General features: G+C 48.0%; 1 long non-coding RNA gene across 1 annotated transcript in view; it reads left to right on the forward strand.

The window, feature by feature from the left end:
• Window positions 1-839: 839 nt before the first annotated feature.
• The window catches only part of LOC310659308, a 182760-nt gene continuing 169472 nt past the window's right edge, over window positions 840-14127 (forward strand). Inside the window, exon 1 of the long non-coding RNA XR_014502742.1 lies at window positions 840-1089. This is a non-coding gene — a long non-coding RNA (uncharacterized lncRNA). The remainder of the gene's footprint in view (window positions 1090-14127) is intronic.

Raw genomic sequence — 14127 nt, forward strand, 5'->3', positions numbered from 1 at the left:
TCTCGGTGGTGGCACGCGCCCTGTGGAACGCCCTCCCGTCAGATGTCAAAGAGAACTACCAGACTTTTAGAAGACATCTGAAGGCAGCCCTGTTTAGGAAAGCTTTTAATGTTTAACAGACCACTGTATTTTAATACTTGGTTGGAAGCCTCCCAAAGTGATGAGCGGGGTATAAATAATAAATTATTATTATTATTATTATTATTATTATTATTATTATTATTATTAAATAATATCTGAAGGGCCATCTAGTCCAACCCCTTGCATTGCAGTGAGTGACATACCCTCCAACATTCCTCAGATGAAAATAGGGGCATTCCTCACTCCCCCACAACTGACCCTCCTCAACCCCCCCCCCATTTTTGTCCCCCCCCCCCGGCATTTCCTATTGGAAGAGCAGTGAGTGCCCCCCCCACTACACCAACGGGCACAGCTCACATGCCCTCCACCTGCCTGAGGAAAAACCCTTTAATCCTGGTTCTATTTTATTTTATTCTTTGGCAGAACCACAAAACGAAACACACACACGCTATTCCCAGATCCTGTCAGAAGCCGGGGTGGCTTCTGTAATTCCGGGGTGTCCTGCTCACATTGGGACTGTTGAGGGGGCATGGCATCATAGCGATTTAAATGTATTGTGTAGGTGTGTCCTAGAACAATCCACTAAGAATAATATAAATACATACATACATACATACATACATACATACATACTTTTTTATTTATACCCCGCCCTTCCCGGTTCAGAAAACTGGGCTCAGGGTGGCTAACAACAAGTTTAAAACACTTAATTGATACAACAACAACAGAAAGCATAAAATACAGTATAAAACGTGAATAACAATAAATTCAGAATTCAAAAATCAATTTAGGAGGGAAATCCATCCAATAAACATTAGATAATCACCAGGGCTAGGTGGCTAAATTAGTCCTGTTTGGGCCAGTGAGGAGACCAGGGGAGAATTAGCTGTGGGATCCCAGAGCGGGTAATCTTCATAAAAAGGGGAGGGGGAGGGAAGGAAGGGGAATAAAAGATCAGGCTGAATTCAAATTAAAGGCCAGGCGGAATAGCTCTGTCTTACAGGCCCTGTGGAAGGAAGTTAAATCCAGCAGGGCCCTGGTCTCATGGGACAGAGCATTTCACCAGGTCGGAGCCATCACTGAGAAGGCCCTGGCTCTGGTGGAGGATAATCTGACTTCCTTAGGGCCCGGGACCTCTAAATTATATTATTCATGGACCTTCAGGTCCTCTGCAAACCACCACCCTCTACAGGCACACCTAAATTAAAAGCAACGTGAGGAAGGAAAGGACATTTTCAGGGCCTCCCCCAGCATGGGAAAGATGTCCACTCACTCCCAAGTCTGCTTTGATCCATCAATGATGAGGTTGGTGTGCCACTGCAGACAGAGACACGAGCCGCTCTAACTTCCCTGATGCTCTCATCACAGCGAAGAAACTGTCGCCCACCTGTATGGCTCTCGCTCCATCATGCTGCCCTCTCAGCCTTGCCTGCCACAATGCCGACTCTCTCGTTATCAAATTACCATGTCAGGCTGTCCGAGACTCGGAGACAAGCGATTCGTTTTCTCTTGTCAGGGTGACGAAGAAATATCCGCTGCCATGAGATGCTTGGACAAGTCCAGTCTTTCTTTCTTTCTTTCTTTCTTTCTTTCTTTCTTTCTTTCTTTCTTTCTTTCTTTCTTTTTCTCTCTCTCCTTTCCTCCTTCCTCCCCCTTTCACATTTTGAACTACACATGCACTCCTGAAATGGAAGTGGCCATTTCAGCGCTGCCCTGACAGATGCACCGGAAATTCAGGGTTTTTTAAATTCACAATTATAACAAGACATATTATCCAAAAACATATCATCCTTGCCCCCCCCCCCATTTTTCCTTCCTCCCCCCCTCCCACACAAAACCCACCCACCCCCCAACTTCCCTCAGTTCCAGTCTTTGGTTTCTCTAAGAATGCTGTTTTCTGCATGTTACAAAGTTGTATAGATCCTCAAACTATTTAGCTGATTATTATCAATAAAAAGTTTGTGAATGTTTATTCAAAACCTGCCAAGGAGTCCAGTTCGCTTTGTTGCGTCTTCAGGTACTTTGTACAGTTCGCGTCTCATTTTAAAGCAAAGCTATTTAATTCTCACTTTCCGAAGCAGACTCCGAGCATATCCACACACCATGCATTTAAAGAACATTCAACATTTGAAACTGTTCTCGTGGAGGACAGATCTAAACCGTACAGTTAAAGCTCTGCACTTCCCCCAAAAGTACCCTGGAAGCTGTAGTTTATCTTCCCAGCACCCTTATATATCTAAAGGAGCGTCTCCACCCCCATCATTCTAACCGGACACTGAGATCCAGTGCCAAGGGCCTTCTGGCAGTTCCCTCATTGCGAGAAGCAAAGCTACAGGGAACCAGGCAGAGGGCCTTCTCGGTGATGGCACCCGCCCTGTGGAACGCCCTCCCACCAGATGTCAAAGAGATAAACAACTACCAGACTTTTAGAAAACATCTGAAGGCAGCCCTCTTTAGGGAAGCTTTTAATGTTTAATAGACCACTGTATTTTAATACTTTGTTGGAAGCCGCCCAGAGTGGCTGGGGAAACCTAGCCAGATGGGTGGGGTATATATAATAAATTATTATTATTATTATTATTATTATTATTATTATTATTATTATTATGGCCAGCATCCTGTTCCCACAGTGGCCAACAAGATGCCAGCAGGATCCAAGCACAAAAGGAGCTCTCCCTTCCTGCCATTTATAGCAGCTGTCATTCAGAAGCCTTGCTGAATGAATAGAATAGAATAGAATAGAATACAGTGGTGCCCCGCAAGACGAATGCCTCGCAAGATGGAAAACCCGCTAGACGAAAGGGTTTTCCGTTTTTCAATGCGCTTCGCAGGACGAATTTCCCTATGGGCTTGCTTCGCAAGACGAAAATGTCTTGCGATTCCTGGGGTTTTTTTTCCGCTCCCCACCCCCTTTTTCTAAGCCGCTAAACCGCTAATAGCCTTTTAGCAGCTAATCCGCTAATCCCTTAAGCCTTTAATAGCCACTAATAGCCGCTAAACCGCTAATAGCGCTAATCCGCTAAGCCGCTAATAGGGTTGCTTCGCAAGACGAAAAAACCGCTAGACGAAGAGACTCGCAGAACGAATTAATTTCGTCTTGCGAGGCACCACTGTAGAATAGAAAAAAGCCCAGTGTGATACACTATTCTGACTCCAAGATCTCAAGCACATAAAGGTCCTTCCCATAACCGCTTAACTGAGGATGCCCTCGACTGAATCTCCGATGTCCTTCATGCAAAGCAGCCACGCTGCCCCTGAGCTTGACCTGAACTCAGGCTGGCAACTGTCCTTGGTGCTAAGAAGCAAGGGTGTCCTGAGTTTTAATTCTGAAATGTTGAGTGTGTGTGTTGCATGGGCACAGGCAGTCTTAACCCTCTTCCACCCTCATTCCCACCTGATTAGCTGCCCGTTCCAAGGTCATTAGGAACAAGGAGGGTAGGAGAAATATTATGAAGCAAGTTTTTGAACCTGCTCTGTACAACGTAATTAGACTCCTGTTGCAATGAAAGGGTGGACCTCAGTGCACTCAGAGACATCACGAAATGCAGTGTGTTCGTGCGCAGTCTTGCAATCGTGAACATCTCCGTCCCCCCACCCCCTTTCAGAATAGGTACAGTGGTACCTCGGGTTAAGAACTTAATTCGTTCCTGAGGTCTGTTCTTAACCTGAAACTGTTCTTAACCTGAGGTACCACTTTAGCTAATGGGGCCTCCCGCTGCCGCCGCCATGCAATTTCTGTTCTCATCCTGAAGCACAGTTCTTAACCCGAGGTACTATTTCTGAGTTAGCGGAGTCTGCAACCTGAAGCGTCTGTAACCTGAAGAGCTTGTAACCCGAGGTACCACTGTATTTAGAAAACTTGCAAGCTCTGTTATTGGACAAGACCAATGTTTTGGTTGGCGTCCATCTATCTCGAGTCTGCTCTGGTGGAACGCTCTGTCACAAGAAACTAGGGCCCTGCGGGACTTGACATCTTTCCGCAGGTCCTGCAAGACAGATCTGTTCCACCAGGCCTTTGGCCAGGGCACAGCCTGACTCCCTCCTTCTGTAAACCTCATAGAACTCTAGCCCAATGGTTGCCATTCATTTGATTCTGAATTGGTTTTAGAATGAATTGATTTTAGAATGTATTTCAATTAATTGACTGTGATTTTATGTAAACTGTGCTATTTTTACTGTTGTTAGCTGCTCTGAACCTGGCTTTGGCTGGGGAGGGGGGGTATAAATAAAATTGTGTTGTTGTTGTTGTTGTTGTTGTTGTTGTTGTTGTTATCTCAAGAGAGAATGGAGGAAAGAAGAAGAAGAAGAAGAAGAAGAAGAAGAAGAAGAAGAAGAAGAAGAAGAAGAAGAAGAAGAATTTATTATTTATACCCCGCCCATCTGGCTGAGTTTCCCCAGCCACTCTGGGCAGCTCCCAATCAAGTATTAAAAACAATACAGCGTTAAATATTAAAAACTTCCCTGATCAGGGCTGCCTTCAGATGCCTTTTAAAGATCGGATAGCTACTTCTTTCCTTCACATCTGACGGGAGGGCGTTCCACAGGGCAGGAGCCACCACCGAGAAGGCCCTCTGTCTGGTTCCCTGTAACCTTACTTCTCGCAATGAGGGAACCGCCAGAAGGCCCTTGGCGCTGGATCTCAGTGTCCGGGCTGAACGATGAGGGTGGAGACGCCTTTGGGGGTGAATCCAAACCATTGGGGAGTTACAGCACCTGTTGTGGCAGTAGAAACCGGTACAGGAGAGACATGTTTTGTTGCAGCTGGGCGTCCGGCTGTCGTGCTGCAGATGCACCAGGGCATTTCTTCACCCTGTGCTCCTCCCAGCGGTCATTCCTCCTCCGGTCACTGCTGTGGATGCACAACCTGATTGTCTGTCTCTAGGCACTGCGGTCGTCTGCAAGGGAATCGATGTTGCTAGCCTCCATGTCATGTTTGCAGACATCTTTTGTAATGCAGAATCGGTCTGACAATGGGCCTGGTACTTGACCTTAATAATGTTCATATTAATGTTAATAATAATAGTAACTACAGCAACAAGAAGTTCATCCTAACAGCCAGAAAACTAGCCCAAGATGAAAGAAACAGCTCAGGCACTTCTTGTTGTTTAGTCGTTCGGTCGTGCCCGACTCTTCGTGACCCATGGACCAGAGCACGCCAGGCACTCCTGTCTTCCACTGCCTCCCGCAGTTTGGTCAAACTCATGCTGGTAGCTTCAAGAACACTGTCCCACCATCTCGTCCTCCGTCGTCCCCTTCTCCTTGTGCCCTCCATCTTTCCCAACATCAGGGTCTTTTCCAGGGAGTCTTCTCTTCTCATGAGGTGGCCAAAGTATTGGAGCCTCAGTTTCAGGATCTGTCCTTCCAGTGAGCACTCAGGGCTGATTTCCTTCAGAATGGAGACGTTTGATCTTCTTGCAGTCCATGGGACTCTCAAGAGTCTCCTCCAGCACCAGAATTCAAAAGCATCCATTCTTCGGCGATCAGCCTTCTTTATTGTCCAGCTCTCACTTCCATACATCACTACTAGGAAAACCATAGCTTTAACTATACGGGCCTTTGTTGGCAAGGTGATGTCTCTGCTTTTTAAGATGCTGTCTAGGTTTGTCATTGAATATGTCGCAAATCCATACATCAGTGAAAATGTGTGTCTTCAGGTGGCCTTAAAAACACACTGGAGCCAATACCAGCCATATCTCAAAAGGGAGGGAGTTCCAATGTCATGGAGCCACTACCAAGGAGGCCCTGCTTTGGGTCCCCACGTAACAAATTTCGGGGGGGGGCTCCCAACCCCCTCAACCCCTACATAGATCTTAATGCACAGGCTGGTCTGTATGTTATGCGGGAAGCATTAGAAGGGAAGGGAACACCTTCAGAAAGCCAATCATAGAATTGTGGAGTTGGAAGGGGCACCTAGGGTCATCTAGTCCAACCCCAACTCCTCACAGTGTATGAATATGTTGGGCCTGAAGGTAAGCATCATCTGATTGCACACCAGCCTCTGATGCTCACAGGAAGAATAACAGAATGTGTGGGCAAAATGACTCCAGCTGCCCCCTGCTATAGAGATGGGCGCTTGCGCCTCATAAGTAATTTTCTGGTAATGGCCCCCTAATATCGCAGGTGCCGTCGTCTGAAAATGGAGCGTTATGAAAGGTCGTTTCCATCTCCTGTCCTGACACATTCGCTGCTTGGAAAAGCCTGGCTGGAAATCATATTGGCATTTTTTTTATAATAATAAAAAATTACACTGTACAACTGACGTGTGTGTGTTTGTTTGTGTGCGTGTGCTAAACCAGAAAGAGATGCACTATCTTTTTCTGAGTGACTTTATCAGGAATACAGGCCCTTCCAAATGCAACTCGGAGGTTGCTTGGCGAGTTCCCGCCTCCCCCCCATAAAAATAAAGACACGGGACACAAGAATTCGAGTTAATGGGTCAAATTAGGCCACAACTTCATTGATTACAGGAATTGAGCGGTATTGGCTTAGGCATTGGTCCTACAACTAACCAGCCTGGCCGGTGAGGGTTAACCACCAGTGGGAGGAGTCCTGCTGAGGCACGTCAACTAGGACCTCCCCCCGGGGTCACCGCGTGGGGGCGTGCCATGGGCCCACGCCTCCATAGGCTTAGGACAAGGCCACGCCCCCCAGAATCCTTTACCGGACTACTCTTTATTTGGGAGAAGGTGATAGCACTCCCTCTCCCCCCTTCATCTGCATAACAATAGACCGTACCCTCACCAATGCCTAACCGCCAATACTGAGGAGTTGTGACGGTTTGCTACGAGGTAGGCGAGAACCAAATGGCTGGAGCCAATCTGCCAGTTGGAAAAATTCCTACCAGGCCCCTTGACGGCGACCAATAGGCGAGGCCACGCCCCCCACGCCCACCGATTGGCTGGCACGGGGTATGACGCAGCTGAGGATTCCCTGCTATCGTGTGGGGCTGGAGCCAGCCCCTGCGAGTGTGGGGAGGGACGTGAAGCCCGCAACCCCACCTCCTCCCTAGCTCGGAAGTGGATCTGTGGAACTTTCTCTCGTTATATATGTGTCAGAAGCAACTATTGAAAGTCATTCTCCAGCCCACAGTCTATGCAGAGGGCCTATTCTAGCGGGAAACTTTATTTTATTTTTTAAAAAATAATTTTTATTAAATTTTCCACTTTTATCATAATCACATTTTGTTACATAATTCTATAACTTAATACATTACCCTATAAGAGCATCGACCTCCTTCCCTCTCTCTCTTTCTGACTTCCACATACCTTTCCATATTCTTCGCTTTTCTATAATCACTTATTTACCTTTTATCATATAATATTTCACCTTATTATCGGTAAATCAGTTCCTTACATTTACGTTGCAGCTCAAACCTACAAACGTTTTCAGTTGTTTACAATTTTCTTTCATGTAAGATATAAATTTGCTCCAGTCCTTTTGAAACAGTTCGTCGCGCTGATTCCGGATCTTCCCCATCAACGTGGCCATCTCTGCGTACTCCACCATCTTAACCTGCCCATCTTCCAGTGTTGGGAGTTCCTGCTGCTTCCATTTCTGAGCCACAAGTGTCCTTGCAGCCGTTGTGGCATACATAAACATGTTTACATCTCTTTGTAAACATTTCCTCTCCAATTAAACCTAAGAGAAATGCCTCTGGTTTTTTATTGAAAGTGGGAAACTGTAAGTGATGTTCTTCATGCTTCATTTTTTCTCGTGTGCTTACGCTGCCCATTTTTATTTTTATTTTATTTTTAAAGTAGCTGCAAGTCTCATTATCACCCTGTTCACTTCCCAGTAAGGTAAAGGTAAAGGTAATGGTAAAGGGACCCCTGACCGTTAGGTCCAGTCGTGACCGACTCTGGGGTTGCGGCGCTCATCTCGCTTTATTGGCCGAGGGAGCCGGCGTACAGCTTCCGGGTCATGTGGCCAGCAGGACTAAGCCACTTCTGGCGAACCAGAGCAGCGCACGGAAATGCCATTTACCTTCCCGCCGGAGCGGTACCTATTTATCTACTTGCACTTTGACGTGCTTTTGAACTGCTAGGTTGGCAGGAGCAGGGACCGAGCAACGGGAGCTCACCCCGTCACGGGGATTCGAACCGCCGACCTTCTGATCGGCAAGTCCTAGGCTCTGTGGTTTAACCCACAGCGCCACCCGCGTCCCTTTCACTTCCCAGAGGGAAGTGCTATAGCTCTGTGATGGAGACGTCCAAGACCTCCAGACACACTGCCCAGGCTTGCGCCCCAGGGAAGCCACTTGGATGTTGATAACGCAGCAGTTTGACTTCACCCCTGGAGGGGCACTCCATTGTCTCTCGAAACAGACAGATGCCAGCAACAAGGTCAGGGATGGCTGAGCCAAGCAGAGAGTAGAGGGGCAGCGCTCCTTCACCCTAATGGACCAGGCCACATGGTCCACGTGCCAGACAAATATTAGCTAGACAGGTAATGACCGCTCTTCACATTAAAGAGGGGGCGCCCTTTGCGTGGTCACGCACAGCCTCCTGGACCCAAACCACAGGCTTGGTTTCGCCTCCCCCCAGGTGGGATACCTGGAGGTCTCCACCTACCTCAGCCAGATGCCCAATCCCACCTGGGGAGGCGTTGCCAAGGTGACCAGGCCAGGTAGGGGGAGGAAATACCTGCCCACACAACAGAGGGAGGATCTTACCTGGGAATCATCAGTTGGCTCCAGAGCTTCTCTCACCCTAAGGTAAAGGTAAAGGGACCCCTGACCATTAGGCCCAGTCATGACCGACTCTGGGGTTGCGGCGCTCATCTCGCTTTATTGGCCGAGGGAGCCGGCGTACAGCTTCCGGGTCATGTGGCCAGCATGACTAAGCCGCTTCTGGTGAACCAGAGCAGCGCACGGAAATGCCATTTACCTTCCCGCCGGAGCGGTACCTATTTATCTACTTGCACTGACGTGCTTTCAAACTGCTAGGTTGGCAGGAGCAGGGACCGAGCAACGGGAGCTCACCCCGTCGGGGGGAATCGAACTGCCGACCTTCTGATCTGCAAGTCCTAGGCTCGGTGGTTTAACCCACAGCGCCACCCGCGTCTCCCACCCTACCCACCCTCAGTTCAGACTTCTTTTGCAGGTTAACCTTTTCTCCACAGGTACACAGGTGCTGCTACATCAAGGTCGCTGTTGAAGGGCTGGAAAGGAATTCCCTTGCATTGGCAGGTTTGCCTTTCCTGTAGCAAAACGTCACAACTTTGGCGTATCAGGCCTTGGGCGGAATCCTTTAGTCAATCTTCCCTAAATGAGGAGGGGGCGTGCAGCGGTGACCCACGCCCCCCTCCTCTTTGTGGCGGCGATACCAGGGTTCCCCACTAATGAGGTTGCTTTGAGGGGGGCTTTGACCATATGCCTAGAGGTTGTCATTGCTCTCCCCTGCTACGGCGGCGTAATGGGGGCGGGCTCTCTCTGCTTGAACATATGTTCTCCAGAGCCAGTCCATGCCCCCCCCACTGGATAACCCTGATGTTCCCCAGATCCCTGACGGGGGACTGGGAGGGATAAATGCCCAATGCCTGAGTCAAGGTCTACCCACATCTGAAACATAATAAAGTTGTGGCCAATTTTAATCCCATAGCACGTTGTCTTGCATGGTTATTCCACATAGGGGGGGCCGCCCAGGGTTTGGGGGACTCTGCCTGTCCACACAAGGGTAGAAGCTGCTCCTGAGAAAATGATTAAAACAACTGCAACCTTCCTCCGTGTATAGAGTTGCTTTGCTTATGATGCATAGAGAGAAAAGATAACATTGCCGATGAGCGTTCCCAAAGGAACCCCCTCCCTTTTTTTTTGCAATTCCATCCACCTCAAAAAATTATTTTTAAAAATGCTTTTAAAACAACAAGCAGATCTTTCAGAACCGGCTCGGTGATGAGCAACATTTGAGTAACGGCATGAGTGCAGGGTTTGGAGGCAGACGCTGTTAAAACAAGCAGCGTTTCGTAAAAGGGTTGTTTCTGTGCGTTTTCGAAAGGCAGGCAGTATAGTGGCGTGTGTCTCTGCCGGAGGGTCCCTGCTCATGCTTTCAACAGTCAGCGTGGGAAGCAAGGCAGTGACGTAAGGACGGGGCTCTCTCGGTGGCGGCACCCCATTTATGGAAGTCTCTCCTATATGAGATATGACAACACTCCACGTTGCTGTATTAAAGCAACAGGTGAAAACATACAGTGGAACCTCAAGTTACATACGCTTCAGGTTACAGACTCCGCTAACCCAGAAATAGTACCACGGGTTAAGAACTTTGCTTCAGGATGAGAACGGAAATCGCGTGGTGGCAGCGGGAGGCCACATTAGCTAAAGTGGTACCTCAGGTTAAGAACAGTTCAGGTTAAGAACGGACCTCCAGAAAGAATTAAGTTCTTAACCTGAGGTACCACTGTATTCACTTATTCAGGCCATTGAATCCTGAAAATGTTGACCTTGGTTGGAGTCTAGGTGTAGAGTTGCTGGGTTTCTTTTGTTTAAATGGATGTGTGCTTTTATTCTGTCATTCATATATATATATATATATATATATATATATATATATATATATATATAGTGGTACCTCAGGTTAAGTACTTAATTCGTTCCGGGGGTTCCTTCTTAAACTGAAACTGTTCTTAACCTGAAGCACCACTTTAGCTAATGGGGCCTCCCACTGCCGCCGCGCCGCCGGAGCCTGATTTCTGTTTTCATCCTGAAGCAAAGTTCTTAACCTGAGGTAATATTTCTGGGTTAGCGGAGTCTGTAGCCTGAAGCGTATGTAACCTGAAGCGTATGTAACCCAAGGTACCACTGTGTGTGTGTGTGTGTGTGTGTAATTTATACCCTGCCCATCTGGCTGGGCTTTCCCAGCCACTTTGGGCGGCTCCCAACAGAATGTTAAAAACACGATAAAACATCAAACATTAAAAACTTCCCTAAAAACAGGGCTGCCTTCAGATGTCTTTTAAAAGTCTGGTAGTTGTTTTTCTCTTTGACATCTGGTGGGAGGGCGTTCCACAGGGCGGGTGCTACTACTGAGAAGGCCCTGTGCCTGGTTCCCTGTAACCTCACTTCTCGCAGGGAGGGAACCGCCAGAAGGCCCTCGGAGCTGGACCTCAGTGTCCGGGCAGAATGATGGGGGTGGAGACGCTCCTTCAAATATACTGGACCGAGGCCGTTTAGGGCTTTAAAGGTCAGCACCAACACTTTGAATTGTGCTCGGAAGCGTATAAATATACCTTTTATATCACATGTTGTAAGCTGCCCTGGGCTCTGATCTGGAGGAAGGATGGGACATAAAAGGAGCTCTGGGAGGAATCATGGAGCTGGATGGTACCACAAGGGTCATCTAGTCCAACCCCCTGCAATGCTGGAATCTCAACTAAAGCATCCATGACAAATGGCCATCCAGCCTCTGCTTAAAAACCTCCAAGGAAGGAGAGTCTACCACTTCCCAAGGGAGTCTGTTCTGCTGTTTATCAGCCCTTACTGACAGAATTTTTTTCCCTGATGTTTAGTTGAAATCTCCTTTCTTGTAACTTGAACCCATTTGTTGGGTCCTGCCCTTCGGAGCAAGACAAAGAAAAGCCCGCAGGCCATAGTTTGCTGACCCCTGGCATTTGTGGTCCAAAGGAAAGCAGAAAGTAAAAGGTAAAGGGACCCCTGACCGCCAAGTCCAGTCGTGGCCGACTCTGGGGTTGCAGCGCTCATCTCGCTTTATTGGCCGAGGGAGCCAGCGTACAGCTTCCGGGTCATGTGGCCAGCATGACTAAGCCGCTTCTGGCGAACCAGAGCACGGAAACGGCGTTTACCTTCCCGCTGGAGCGGTACCTATTTATCTACTTGCACTGGTGTGCTTTCAAACTGCTACGTTGGCAGGAGCTGGAACCGAGCAACAGGAGCTCACCCCATTGCGGGGATTCGAACCGCCAACCTTCTGATCGGCAAGCCCTAGGGTCTGTGGTTTAACCCACAGCGCCACCCGCGTCCCTTACAAGCCTGCAGGCCATAGTTTGTCGATCCCTGGCATATGTGGTCCAAAGGAAAGCAGAAACTAACACTTCACAAATACTGGCTAGAGCTTTTCTCATTTGCACTTGAGGCTGATTGGGAGTGATAAAATAGATACGATGGATTTCTGAATCTTTTCTTTCCCTTAATGGACTGTATCCTCTCGTTCTGTTGTCACGGACAAAATCATCTCTGGACTGAAGCCTTCATGTCTGGCATGTAGATAGCATCTTTGCACAGCGTTCCTCAGGATGGGAGCCTCATCGTGGGGTAGCTCTTACGTCACAGCAATAATATGGCTCTCCAGCATGGAAAAGCATTGAGTACAGACTAGGGAGAAGGGAGTAACTGGATACAGTTTGCATTTAAACTACACACACCAAAATGTGGTTCTCCAGCCAAGCAACCTACCTAGAAAAAAATGCATATGCATAGTGGGCGTTAAAAATGTATATATCAGTGACAACTAATATTAAATGTAAAGGGACCCCTGGGACACAGGTGGCGCTGTGGGTTAAACCACAGAGCCTAGGACTTGCTGATCAGAAGGTCGGCGGTTCGAATCCCCGTGACGGGGTGAGCTCCCGTTGCTCGGTCCCTGCTCCTGCCAAACTAGCAGTTCAAAAGCACGTCAAAGTGCAAGTAGATAAATAGGTACCACTCCGGCGGAAAGGTAAACGGCTTTTCCGTGCGTTGCTCTGGTTTGCCAGTCATGCTGGCCACATGACCCGGAAGCTGTACGCCAGCTACCTCAGCCAATAAAGCGAGGTCACGACTGAACCTAATGGTCAGAGGTCCCTTTACCTTTACCTAAAAGGACCCCTGACCATTAGGTCCAGTTGCGGCCAACTCTGGGGTTGTGTCGCTCATCTCGCTTTATTGGCCAAAGGAGCCAGCGTACAGCTTCCGGGTCTTGTGGATCCAGAATTGGCCTCCACAGTCACTTACGGACTCATTGTTAAAACCATGTTTATGGAAGACAATCTTACTTGGCTACAAGTGATCGCCAATGAAGAAGAAGAAGGGGACATTTTGCTTTGCAAAAAAATTGCGCACATTAGAAAAAAGATTGCATGGAAAGAGGCGGATATGAGGAGAAATGTTCACTACAATGCAGGTGAATTTTCATTAGACTTTTTAAACATCACAAACTGACGTGGAAATGTGGAGAAGTGCATAGCTGTCAACTTTTCCCTTTTCTTGCGAGGAATCCTATCCGGAATAAGGGAATTTCCCTTAAAAAAAAGGAAATGTTGACAGCTATGGAACTGAAGATTGGAAAAATGAGAAATTGACAGGAAGGGAAACTGACACATTCACCCTTCTCTCTCTTACACACACAAACACACGTTGCATAATTGTCAATGGGACAGATAGAATCATAGAGTTGGAAGAGACCCCAAGGGCCATCGAGTCCAACCCCCTGCCAAGCAGGAAACACCATCAGAGCACTCCTGACATATGGTTGTCAAGCCTCTGCTTAAAGACCTCCAAAGAAGGAGACTCCACCACACTCCTTGGCAGCAAATTCCACTGTCGAACAGCTCTTACTGTCAGGAAGTTCTTCCTCATGTTGAGGTGGAATCTTCTTTCTTGTAGTTTGGATCCATTGCTCCGTGTCCGCTTCTCTGGAGCAGCAGAAAACAACCTTTCTCCCTCCTCTAGGTGACATCCTTTTATATATTTGAACATGGCTATCATATCACCCCTTAACCTCCTCTTCTCCAGGCTAAACATGCCCAGCTCCCTTAGCCGTTCTTCAGAAGGCATCGTTTCCAGGCCTTTGACCATTTTGGTTGCCCTCCTCTGGACACGTTCCAGTTTGTCAGTGTCCTTCTTGAACTGTGGTGCCCAGAACAGTTTCTCATCCAGAGGCAAACAGAATTAATTTCTTCCTGATCTCTGCGCTCCTTACAGTCTTTTCTTCTCAGGTTGGTCCTCCCGAACCCACAGCCGATCCATCTCAATGGATTTCTTTATTACGAGAAAGGAGAACCAAATCACCTCTCCATGCCGTTTGTGACTTTGTGACAGCTTCCCCCACCATG

Source organism: Podarcis tiliguerta (assembly GCF_965153285.1).
Source record: "Podarcis tiliguerta genome assembly, chromosome: 10".
In the NCBI taxonomy this organism is placed as follows: Eukaryota; Metazoa; Chordata; class Lepidosauria; order Squamata; family Lacertidae; genus Podarcis; species Podarcis tiliguerta.